Below are 13,778 nucleotides of genomic sequence, written 5' to 3'. Positions count from 1 at the left end.
ACCAACATCAGTTGGTAGAGATTTTATGATTCTCTCTACTCCTGGGTATTATAAAAAGAAATACCATATTGCTCAAGACTTTCAAGTTTCAAAGTTGCTTTTTTATTTTTTTTTCTTTGCTCGCATTTAGAGCTGTAATGTAAACTGGGACAATGATCTAAAGATAGAGCAATTCGAATTAAACCCTTTCAGGGATTCAAAAATATGTACATTTTTACCTTCTCTTCTATCTTTATTTTCAACTAAATGCCAATCAATCCTTAATAAGCCCTTTCTTCCTCTCTCTCCTCACTCCCCCCCCCCCACCTCTCTCTCGGCCAAATATGGCTGATCTTCAAGCACTGATATCTATGTCTCTAGTCCTATCCCTGTAACTCCAAATGAATTAGTACTGCCAACAGTTTGTTCGCTTATATACAAACAGAAAAATCACGACAATCCGTATAACCAGAACTGCTTGCTGGGATTGCTGTATTACAGGTAAGGACTATATATTCCCCATTATCCTGTAACCCTATTACTAGGTCTAGGCAGATGTTAGAGAAGGGACAGAGATCCACTCATTCATGTACCTCTCATTCATGGGAGATCACTGATCCCTATTATTTCTGCCTGTAACAATGACTGACACTTATTAAGCACCTAATCTGGGACATGCACTGCTCTGGATGCTATATATGCATTACCTCATTTAATCTCCCTCCCTGGATTATGCAATGAGTGCTAGTTTTGTCTCCAAGTTCAAAACGGGAAAGGCAAGTTACAAGGAAGTGAAGTAACCCGCAAAGTCACGGGGTTGGTAACTGACAGAGTTACGATTTGAATGCAGCAGTCTGGTCCTTACATTAACTCTTTAGAGGAAATATGGACATTCCCTGCTGATAATAGTAGGTCCCGACAGGACCTCTGAAAGATGAAATAGGGTAGCCTCCTGTCAGGTAAAAATGGAGGAGTCAAAAAAGGCACTTGCCGCATCTGAAATCATTTCCTCGTCACTCAAGGACGATACTTGGAGCTATTGGAACAAGATTAGTAAGGTTGCTTTTATAACAAGAATTTCACTCAGCAATGGTAGTATATTAAACCATTGCCATCCATTGCCGACTTGGCCGTTCATTAAATTTCTTAGTAAAATTAAGGAACTCTCATACAACATATTAGTAAAATGACACAAGATAACGGTTTCCAAACTACACCAAGGTACCCCGGGAAGATGCAGGGGATTCACCGGGGGGACCGTGGAATATTTTAAAATTTGAAGGGAAACAGTATGATATTTGACATACGTCGGACATCACATGGAACACTAGCTCAAGATATTTCACAGTTTCAACATTCGATTGTGCTACATTGTTTTCGGCGACATCGTACATTTAGTACGCTGGGATTTTGGCGGTTCCTGTGATTTCAAAGCAAGTACTGAGTGAAAACCTTTGTGGAACACGAAATGAGGGTATCCAATCTGATTTGCTTTTAGTTTTTAAACGTTTTATTTATTTTTGAGAGATAGCGCATGAGCAGGGGAGGGGCAGGGATGGTGGGGGGTGGGGGACAGAGGATCCAAAGCAGACGCTGTGCTGACAGCAGTGAGGACCTCGACCTCACGAACCACGCGGTCATGACCTGAGCCGCAGCCAGACGCTCAACCCACTGAGCCACTCAGGCGCCCCTCCAATCTGATTTCTAAAGTGTAAAAAGCTGTGCAGAAAAATGTATCCCATTAGTAAATGATTATGATTATTTGAAAGTGAAATATAAATACATGTTCTAACTTAGGCCTATCATTTTTTTTATGCTGTCAGTAGGTTGTGAGGGCATAAAGAGTTTCTAAGACTTCCAAGGGAAGATGGCCAAGTGAAAGGACCCTAAGCCGTTCTCGTTCATGATACAACTAGGTAACACCCACATCAGTGTAAGTAACCCAGAAAACAACCCAGCGACTGGCAGAACAAACTGTCCACAGCTGAATGTAGAGAAGAGACCTCACTGAAGAGGGTAGGAAGGGCACAGATATGATCAGGAGCTAAAGGGACCTGCTGGTCTGTCCACGGAAGGGAGAGACACTGCGAGCACGTAGGGAAATAGGTGATGGCTGATTAAGAGCACACTCACCATCCCGAGTGCCGGGTAATTTATGGAAATGTTGAATCGCTACATCGTATGCTTGTATGTTAACCGTATTGAAATTAGGAAAAAACTGCAAAAAACACCACCCACTAAATTGTTTGAAATTAACCACTAATTGGAAATTGAGGTCTTCTTTTGGCTTGGGATGGTGGGGGGGCGGGCAATGAACACAATTACTGAGACACTAAGTGATCTGCGAACAGAGGAATTTAGGGAGCTTCTGTGAGCAGATTATCACATGTATTTATTTTGTGGGTAGAAGTTAGGAAGAGGGACAGCCCAATATTTGGGCTGGCTGGCACCACACCATCTGAATGGGCATGCGAATGGGAGGAAAGGGTTGCAGAAAGGAAACGGAGCGGCCCTAAAGGAAAACTATAGACCCAAATCACCCATGAGTCCATTTGGCTTCAAGCTCTGCGAGGATGGGGACCATGTGAATTTAATTCTCTTGGGGTTTCCCAGTGCGCAGCCTATTTTTCTGGCAGAGCAAATATTTTCTGAACGAAGAGTGAGTGGAATCCTTTTCTAGCATTATCTTAATGGTTCAGTTTGGCCAGCTGGCAAATAAAGTCGATAATTGCACTCATTCTCTCGAGCCCTCTAAAATGGACAGTATTTGATTATATCACAGCTCGCATGCCCATTACTCTCTTAGCCGACAATGACTGCTCCCTAGGCATTAGTGACATTTCTACCCTGCTACTAATTCCCGCCTAAGCTGGGGATACCTAAACAGCTCTATTGGGAACTAAATATAGTAACTGACTCAAGATCATTGACGAATTAAGAACACTGTTGTTGGGTCCATCTACATAGGTTCATTGATTTTTGACCTTTCTTGTCTTGGCTAACTTTAAGTATAATTAGGAGTTCCTGCCTCCGTCTTTCCTTGCTAACCAATTTATCTTTAGCTTGTTTCTGACCCCCGGTGATCTGAGGAGCCACATGATTCACACTTGAGAATTACAAAGGGCTAGAAATAAGCTTCCTCAATCTAGTATAGAATGCTGTACAACAGATCAGACGTTACAGGGAGACAGTGGTAGTGTTTACCCTGAAATCAGGAATAAGATAGCATAGCTCACCATCAGTATTTCTATTACTCATGGGCCAGAAGTCCTGATAGTGTAGGAAATAATACAAAGAAACACAAATTAGAAGTTTTGGAAAGCTTGAAACAAAAAGTTCATATTTACACATGACAAAAACGGTCTATATGGAAAACTAAAAATGTAACCACAGATAAATTATCAAAACTATCTTAGAAAGTAAGGTGGCTGGATGTAATATTAAACGATTAAACGAGAGAAATTTTTACACCTTAGGTTCCATTTTCTGCTTCTCACATGATGGGGTAACAGGTACTATTCCTTCCAAAACAATTAGACAACTGGGCAAAGTTTCTAAAAACCGTTTACAGACAGACAGAAAGGGAATGACTTTTATCCTGCAGAGGAGTGAAACCAATGAGATGAGCTTTATGATCATTTTGTCTTTCTTCCTGGAGATACTTTCTGGAGCAAGCAAATAAGGAGTGGAAAACCAAGCAGAGAACCGACGTTTTGCTGATTTGAGATGGATATTGGCCTCTTGAGAAGGCCGAGCTACCTGACATTTGGGAACAAGGGGGACCTATTCAAAGAAAGTATTCTAGAATATTTGTTGGTGATCCCTTGAGTCTGTTGCATAATACTAAGACACCCATGGAGAAGGTGAAAATCCGTGGTGAGGAAAAACTAAAACAGCTCTAAGATGAACAATTCGCAGAGCTTTCTCAGGGCTCTGAAATAGTATAATTCTAAGCAGCTAGGGTGAAATTTGTTGTGCATCCAAATAATTCAGCTGAGAATCCCACAAGTGTCATACCTTAAGAATAGGACCATGTAAGCCCTAGAGTAAATGCCACTCCGGACGCATGCCCAAAACAGGCTTCGAAAAAAATCAGGCACATCCAAAAGCAGACTTAATGCCAGTCAAGAGATGCTAGACAAATTTTCAGACAAACGTTTTAAGCAGCTGTTATAAATATGCCCAAGGAATTCCAGAAACACGTGCAAATGAGGAGAGAAGCCAGGACTATGAAGAAGAACCGAAGGAACGTTCTAGTGCCGAGCAAGATACTATCGAGAATGAAAACTTTACTGGATGAGAAAAGCAGAGAGTTAAATGCTGAAGAAGAAGGGATAGAGCCTTTAAGACGCAAAAATGGAAACTATCCAAACTGAGCTACAGTGAGAGAAAATATCCAATAAAGTCAGTAGACCATCAGGGAATCTGGCTAACATAAGTATAATTGTAATATCAGAAGTGGAGGAGAGCAAAAACAGAAAATTAGAAAATAATGGCTGAAAATTTCCAAGTTTGAGAAGCAGTATAAATACAGATCCAAGAATCTTAGCAAACCTCAAGCAGGAAATAAACAATGACACCAAAGCATGCCATGATCAAAGAACTGAAAACGAGTAGCAAAGAAAAAGTTCATTCAGTCAACCAAAGGAAAGATGAATACACAAAGAGAGAGATTTTTTTTTTTTTAAGATGGCAGAAGGGCCCCTGGGTGGCTCAGTCAGTTAAGCGTTCGACTCTTGATTTCGGTTCATGGCATGATCGTATGATTTGTGAGTTCGAGGCCCGCTTCAGGCTCTACGCTAACAGCGCGGAGCCTGCTTGGGATTCCCTTTCTCCCTCTCTCTCTCCCTCTGCCCTTCCCTTGCACGTGCATGGGCATGCGCACTCTCTCTCAAAATAAATAGATAAACTTAAAAAAATAAAAAAAATAAAAGATGACAGATATTTGATCAGAAAAAAAAAAGCATGCCAGAAGACAGTGAGACTTATAGTAAGTGCTGAAAGAAACACACAAAACAGTTAGTCTAGAATTTTATGCCAGTGAAAATACTCTTTAAACGAGAAGGCACAGGGGCACCCGGGGGGCTCAGTTGGTGAAGCATCTCTACTTTTTTTTTTTTTTTTACTTTTTAATTTACATCCACGTCAGTTACCATATAGTGCAATAATGATTTCAGGAATAGAACCCAGTGACTCATCCCCTGCATAAAACACCCAGTGCTCATCCCAACAAGTGTCCTCCTTAATGCCCCCTGCCCTTTTAGCCCATCCCTCCCCACAACCCCTCCAGCAACCCTCAGTTTGTTATCTGTATTTAAGAGTCTCTTGTGTTTTGTCCCCCTCCCAGTTTTTATACTGTTTTTGCTTCCCTTCCGTTATGTTCATCTGTTTTGCCTCTTAAAGGCCTCATATGAGTGAAGTCATATGATATTTGTCTTTCTCTGACTGACTAATTTCACTTAGCATAATACCCTCCAGTTCCATCCACATAGTTGCAAATGGCAAGATTTCGTTCTTTTTGCTTGCCAAGTAATACTCCATTCTGTGTGTGTGTGTGTGTGTGTGTGTGTGTGTGTGTATATGTGTATATATATATATATATATATATATATACAAAAGGGTTCCTCTTTCTCTGCATCTGTCGTTGCCTGGGTTGTGAATGTCAGCCATTCTGACAGGGGTGAGGCGGTATCTCATTGTGGTTTTGATTTGTATTTCCCTGATGATGAGTGATGATGAACATTTTTTCACGTGTCGGTTGGCCATCTGGATGTCTTCTTTGGAAAAGCGTCTATTCATGTCTTTTGCCCATTTCTTCACTGGATTATTTGTTTTTTGAGTGTTGAGTTTGATAAGTTCTTTCTAGATTTTGGATACTAACCCTTTATCTGATATGTCATTTGCAAATATCTTCTCCCACTCCATTGGTTGCCTTTTAGTTTTGCTGATTGTTTCCTTTGCTATGCAGAAGCTTTCTATCTTGATGAAGTCCCAATAGTTCATTTTTGCTTTTGTTTCCCCTGCCTCCAGAGGCATGTTGAGTAAGAAGTTGCTGTGGCCGAGGTCAAAGAGGTTTTTGCTTGCTTTCTCCTCGAGGATTTTGATGGCTTCCTGTCTTACATTGAGGCCTTTCATCCATTTTGAGTTTATTTTTGTGTCTGGAGTAAGAAAGTGGTCCAGGTTCATTCTTCTGCATGTCGCGGTCCAGTTCTCCCAGCACCATTTGCTGAAAAGACTGTCTTTATTCCATCGGATATTCTTTCCTGCTTTGTCAAAGATTAGTTGGCCATATATTTGTGGGTCCATATGTGGCCATATGCTTTTGGGCTCTCTGTTTTGTTCCATTAATCTATGTGTCTGTTTTTGTGCCGGTACCATACTTTCTTGATGATTACAGCTTTGTAATACAGCTTGAAGTCGGGAATTGTGATGCCTCCAGCTTCAGTTTTCTTTTTCAGGATTGCTTTGGCTATTTGGGGTCTTTTCTGGTTCCATACAAATTTTAGGATTGTTTGTTGCAGCTCTGTGAAGAATGCTGGTGTTATTTTGATAGGGACTGCACTGAATGTGTAGATTGCTTTGGGTAGTATTGACATTTTAATGACATTTGTTCTTCCTACCCAGGAGCATGGAATCTTTTTCCATTTCTTTGTGTCTTCAATTTCTTTTACGAGCTTTCTGTAGTTTTCAGTGTATAGAATTTTCACCTCTTTGGTTAGGTTTATTCCTAGGTATTTTATGGGTTTTGGTGCAATTGTAGATGGAATCGATTCCTTTATTTCCTTTTCTGCTGCTTCATTCATTATTGGTGTATAGAAATGCAACCAATTTCGGTGCATTGAGTTTACATCCTGCGACTCTGCGGAATTCACGGATCCATTCTAGTGGGCTTTTTGGTGGAATCTTTTGGGTTTTCCATATAGAGTATCACGTCATCTGCGAAGAGTGAAAGTGTGACTTCCTCCTTACTGATTTGCATGCCTTTTATTTCTTCGTGTTGTCTGATTGCTGAGGCTGGGACTTCCACCCCTATGGTGACAAAAGTGGCAAGAGTGGACATCCTCGTTGTGTTCCTGACCACGGGGGGAAAGCTGTTTTTCTCCATTGAGGATGGTAGTAGCAGTCGATTTTTCATACGTGGCTTTTATGATCTTGAGGTATGATCCTTCCATCCCTACTTTCTTGAGGGTTTTTGCCAAGAAAAGATGCTGTATTTTGTCAAATGCTTTCTCTGTGCCAATTGAGAGGGTCACGTGGTGCTTATTCTTTCTTTTACGAATGTGATGTATCATACCGATTGCTTTGCAGATATCGAACCAGCCCTGCATCCCAGGAACAAATCTCACTTGATCATGGTGAATAAATTCTTCTAATGTGTTGCTGGGTCCAGTTGGCTCGTACCTCGTTGAGAACTTGTGCATCCATGTTCATCAGGGAAATTGGTCTGTAGTTCTTCTTTTTAGTGGGGTTTTTGCCTGGTTTTGGAATCAAAGCGTCCCGACTCTTGATTTCTGCTCAGGTCATGATCTCACGGCTCGTGGGATTGAGCCCCACGTCGGGCTCCACGCCGATGGCATGGAGCCTGCTTGGGATGCTTTCTCTCCCTCTCTCTCTGCCCCTCCCCTACTCACATTCTTTCTCTCAAAATAAATTAAAAAAAGTAGGCACAATAAACACAAAAATTAGTTAAACAGAAGCTGCCATAATTCAGTTCCACTGTTCATACATCACAAACACTAGTTAATGGAAGTTCTTAAGATTGAAGGAAAAATTATATCAGACACAGTTTAAAGTTCCATAGAAGAATCTAGAGCAATAAACACGAAGAATATGTGGGTGACTGTAAGAGTTACTTTTATCATTAACTTATCACCTGGAACAACAAATAAACCACACAAGTATATTAAAATTGTTCCTCCAAATACTGGACACTGGGGAATGATGAATGTTGGTCTGCAAGGATCAGAAAAGAAATAACCTCTTCCCTAATACTGCCCAAGTAGTGCCTAGAACAAATCCCCAAGCCACAGAGATTGGGACAGGGGACTCAGGGGGAATACAGCAGTCCCCCTGAGTTGAAGAAATGGAGCTGGGAATCTGGGGAGGCCAAGGCAGACAGAATTCATAGGGCTAAGTAGCGAAGAAGAGAGAACCACACAGAGAGAGAACTCAGTATCTGCAAAGCAATTTCCTGGAGTATTCAGCGAAATGTTGATCAGTGCCTATGTGTGAGGTTGCAGAGAGAATCACACAAAAGAATTACAGAAAACAATCTTCAGAGCCTGTACAAGGCTTGGCATAAAGCCCATTCCCACTCTACAGAGTCAACAATCTCACTCTCGTCATTCAGAGCATTGTGTAGAGTTCTCACAAGTGCTTTCTTTGTTTGTTCTTGATTTTGTTTACACCTCAGGAGCAGGAAAACAATAACGCGGTTCCAACACTGCTTTGCTGTCACCTAACAGCAATAAAAACAATACCCAAAGGGATCAAACTTTTTCCCGTGTAACTTAAATATGTCCCAGAATAGAGCTCAAGAGTATTTTTAGAAATGCCAACATCTCCATCACCAAACAAGAAGAAATTCACAATGTCGGTTACCCAACCAAAATTAACAGGCTTGCCATGAATAAGGAACATAGTAACGTAACAATGAGAAACATTCATCAACTATAAATGGCCCACAAATTGACACGATAGATTAAGTAGACTGGGACATTAAAATCGCTATTATAGTTTCCATATTTTTAAGAAGCTACAGAAAAATTGAATATATGACATAGAGACATGGAATATATAAATAGACTCTAGTAGAATTCCTGGAGATAAAATCCCCATGTCTAAGATAAAAAATACACTGAATGTTATTAACAGCAGGGCAGACAGTACAGAATAAATGACTAGTGGATGTTATAATAGAAACTATCTGAAATGAAACAGAGAGGAAAAATGAATAGGGCGAACGTGCAGTGTAAAAGAAAAAAAAATCCAAGCTGACAATATAGGTGGAATTGGAGTCTCTGAAGGAGAGGGGGAATAGAAAGAATATTTGAATTAATGATTAAGATTTTGATGAAAATAACCAACTGATAGTTTCAGGAAGTTGAAGGAACTCTAAGGACAAGACACATGAAGAAAATGATTCTAAGTTGTGCTATAATCAAATTATGTAAAACTGTCAATTAAGAAAAAATCTTTTTAAATTTATTTTTTATTACTTTTCTTAAGTTTATTTATTTATTTTTAAGGGTGCGGAGGGGCAGAGAGAGAGAGAGAGAGAGAGAATCCCAAGAATGCGCCTCACGGTCAGTGCAGAGCCCCACACAGGGATTGAACCCACGAACCCACAAACCATGAGATCCTGACCTGAGCTGAAATCAGGAGTCAGATGCTCAAGCGACTGAGTCACACAGGCGCCCAATAAAGAGAAAATCTTAGAAGCATTTAGAGGAATAGAAAGCACATGCTTGTTATATGCAACAGAATGAAGGTAAGGACAAGCTGCAACACAGTGGAGCACACATTCTTTACTCAGTGGAAATTTCTTTCAAAAGTGAAAGTGAAGACAGCAGAGGGGGAGGGGACTTCCAGTATGGTTGAATGAGGATCTTGGAAAATCCTGTCCTGAAAAAAGGCAGTAATAAATATGGCCACAATTATTTTTCAAAAACACACTACAGGGGCGCCCGGGTGGCTCAGTCAGCTAAGCGTCCGACTCTTGATTCCGGCTCAGGTCACGATCTCACGGTTCGTGAGTTCGAGCCCCGTGCCGGGCTCTGTGCTGACGGCGTGGAGCCTGCTTTCTCCTTCTCTCTCTGCCTCTCCCCTGCTCATGTTCTCTCTCCAAATAAATAAACTTTAAAAAAAAAAAAAATGAAAATGAAAAAAAAAAACACCAACTACAATGTAAAGACTCTGGAAACTCGCCAAAGGCATTAAACAATTTAAGAAGTGTTCGTTCAAGAGAATGGACTGAATCTTCGTAAGAACAGTGGAAGTCTGTGGGGTTTTCACCTGGGGCTGTTCCCAACATAACCACCCCTCCTGCCTCCCTAATGAAGAAATACTACCAGAGCAGTAGGGCAGGCTAAGTTTTTTTGGATCAGAGTTTACAAAATTCTACACACAATGGTGTTTTCCAGCTGAGGCCCCAGACGCCATAGAGTGGAGAAGCAATGTCCCCACATTTCCCCTGACCCATGCATTCCATGAGTCACAATCAGTGATTGCTTTACATCATAAGTGCCGGGCTAATTTGTCACACAGCCATACTAACTGGGAGATATCTGTTACATAGACATGAGATGCTGCCCTAAAAGGGACACCTGACATGGGAGTGTTTTGAGTACCAGATGTTAAGCCAAAGTTAGAAGAGCCTTCAGATTATTAGTGGAAGCCTGAAGGCCATAGAAAATGGGTCATTTAAGGCTGAAGGGAAACTAAGGAAATTTTTTATTGGAACATGGAGGGAAGGAAAACCTTGTTTTGTAGTGGTAGAAAGTTTAGACACAATGTCACCTGCAGGTATCTGGAAAATAGAAAAAAAATGTAATAAATCGAATACTGTAACCAAGGGGATTTGAGGCAAAGCATCAAAGGTTCCATCTGCCTTCTTGTTGCTTCTAGAAAAATGCTAGAGAGATTATTCAAAGGAAGCCGTGCTAAATAGAAAGGAAGGCTCAAAAACTGTTACTTGTAGGCTTTCCAAGATTTTAGGATTAAAGAAGGTTTTCAGAGAAAAGAGAAAATGCATAGCAAGATTGTAAGATCGTTTGTAAGACCAAAGAAAACGCTAATGTGGTACCTCCAAGAATCATTTAATTGAACAAAACTCCCTGAAAGGTCTTTAAGGGGGGAGGGCGCCTGGGAGGCACAGTCGGTTAAGCGTCCAATTCTTGGTTTCGGCTCAAGCTGTGATCTCGCGGTTTGTGAGTCGGAACCCCACATCAGGCTCCGCACTGGCAGCGCGGAGCCTGCTTGGGATTCTCTCTCTCCCTCTCTCTCTCTCTCTCTCTCGTTCTGTCCCTCCCCCACTCACCCTGTCTCTGTCTCTCTCAAAACAATAAAAACAAATAAGTAAATAAATATCTGTAAGGACTTGTCCCCAGATCTTCTCAATTTAACAATGGAGTTTGCAATTTCTAAAGAGCATTCATGGGGCACTTGCGTGGCTCAGTTGGTTAAGCATCCCGCTCTCGGTTTTGGCTCAGGTCATGATCTCAAGGTTTGTGGGTTCGAGCCCCACATCTGGCTCTGTGCTGACAGTGCAGAGGCCGCTTGGGATTCTCTCTCACCCTCTGTCTCCCTGTCTCATCTCTGCTGGTGCTCTCCTGGTTGCTTTCTCTCAAAATAAATCAATAAAAACATTGAAATAAAATAAAGAGCATTCGTTATTCCTCAGAAGTCAAATAGGAAAGGGCACCTGGGTGGCTCAGTCGGTTAAGCGTCCGACTTCGGCTCAGGGCATGATCTCACGGTTCATGAGTTCGAGCCCCGCGTCGGGCTCTGTGCCGACAGCTCGGAGCCCGGAGCCTGCTTCGGATCCTGTGTCTCCCTCTCTCTCCGCACCTCCCTGCTCACGCTCTGTCTCTGTCTCTCTCTCAAAAATAGACAAACGTTAAAAGAATTAAAAAGAAAACAACCCTGAAAAAAAGAAAAAGAAGTCATATAGGATGCCCAAATAGAGCAGGGCTACCCTCAGAGAGATTTATGAGTGTGACTTTCGTTAATGGACAAGATTATGCATTGATTTGTAAGAAACCCACTACGTTTTTAAACGTGGCTGGCAGATAGATGATTCTGTTCGGGACGCTTTGTGCCGGAAGAAGGTTTGTTTGGAGGCTATTTTGACAGCGAAGCAACCTGAGGACCTTGAAGCCGTTGAGACCTCACCCTTAAGTGGACACAGAGCCAGCGGGTATGCGCTTTGCTACAAAGATGGACTTCTCTGCACAGGGTCAGGCGATTTGCCGGCCAAACTGTGGGATGTGGGCCCAGGGCAGCGTGTTCATGGCATCCAGCCCCACCCCTGTGCAACAGTGAGGTTTGAGGAGCAACAGCTCGGGACGGGCTCCTTTGACAACACTGTGACTTGCTGGGCGTGGAGTTGGGACACAGCACGTCTGGGGGCCCTCGGGGGTGGTGTTTAGCATTGACTACAACGACGACTCGGAAATCTCGGTGAGTGGCTCCAAAGACGCCACTGTGACAACATGGGCTTTCTCTTTCCCTCACCGGCACATGGGATGGGTCACCGACGTGGCTCGCCAAGGGTGTGAAGTCAAGTCTCTCTTGCACAGCCCCGGAGACCACGCACGCTCAAGTGTGGACAGATGGGAGATCAAGATTTGGCCAACGGGGAGAGGAACCGACTGCAAATACTTAAAGATCTCATCTGTCCCTGGGGACGGAAGTATCTGCCTGCGGCCAAGACTTCAGTCTGATGGCGTCGTAGCACGGCGCTGGGTCTCGACCAGTGGGACTTTGCCACTTGACGATAGTCTCGGTCGTCACGACTCCTGCGATGGCAAACTTGGCTTGGCTTTGGGGCTATCTCTGCCCTGCTCTTTGACAACCACTACCTGCCTATCATGGACTTGCAGACGGAGAGCCCGATTGGCCGTTGGCCTCTGTCAGAGTGCAGGCCATCAAAGAGAGGCACGAGCTTCCTGGCAGGAGAAACGTGCCGGCTCAATAGACCGGGCACAACGACACGACCTTGGTCTTGGCCCCCCGGCAGGCTTGACCGCGGTAGTCCCCCGGTGCTGTGGAAGGAACACGGCTGACGCCGCGAGCTTACCACCGCCGACTTTGGGTGTCGGGCTGTGGGTTTTCAGTGCCACCTCAACGGTAGCTGACCCCATGAACCAAAGTTCCCTCCTCACGGTATCACTGCTCAGTGCACCTATTTCTGCATGTTTGCCAGGGGCCCAGGGCTCTGGTCGGGCAGAGGGCTCGTTTTATTGACATGTGACAGAGCATGCCAATGAAGTAGACCATTGACTTCATTTGTACTTGGCTATGTTGCTCAGTATAGGAGGATCTACCTACGGTTCCTCTTTCTTGAATATTGCTTTTCAGTAAAGGAAGTCAAATGGTCCATTAATCTGCTAATCGGTTGCCTATCAAAACACCTTCAGTCTAAAAAAAATTTTAAAAAAATTAGGCTACTACTGGTTTGGATACCATTTGAGTGACTTCTTATAAAGTAAAACGTATGTTTTCCATACAGTGCCCACAATCTCAACATGTGTCTTCTCACAAAACATATGTTCAGCCATCGTCTGTCTGTGTTTTAATGTTTCTATGAGGGGGGATGATGGGTTGGAGCTTTCTCGTCTGCTATTTTGCTCCTGGTATGTTTGCCGTGTATATCGTGTGTGTGTGTGTGTGTGTGTGTGTGTATAATTCCTTATTTTGAGATAGAGAGGGGGAAGGGGCAGAAAGAGAGAAGGAGTGAGAGAATCTCAAGCAGGCTCCACACTATCAATGCAGAGCCCAGTACGGGGCTCGAACTCACAAACCATGAGATCATGACCTGAGCCGAAATCAGATGCTGAACCGACTGAGCCACCCAGGCACTCCTGCCATTGTATTTTTTAAATCAACTTTATTGTGATATAATTCCACAGAAGCTTTATTCATGATGGCCAAAAATTGGGGGAAGAAATCCAAATGTTTCTCACCACGTTGTGAATGTACAAACAAATTGAGATGTATCTTTCCAACGGAATAGTACTAAGCAATAAAAAGGGATGAGTAGATACACTTAACGAAATGGATGGGTCTCAGAAATGTTA

Source organism: Neofelis nebulosa, chromosome X (genome assembly GCF_028018385.1).
Source record: "Neofelis nebulosa isolate mNeoNeb1 chromosome X, mNeoNeb1.pri, whole genome shotgun sequence".
Lineage (NCBI taxonomy): Eukaryota > Metazoa > Chordata > Mammalia > Carnivora > Felidae > Neofelis > Neofelis nebulosa.
The sequence above is the reverse complement of the archived record's forward strand: the minus strand, read 5'-3'. Positions refer to the sequence as shown.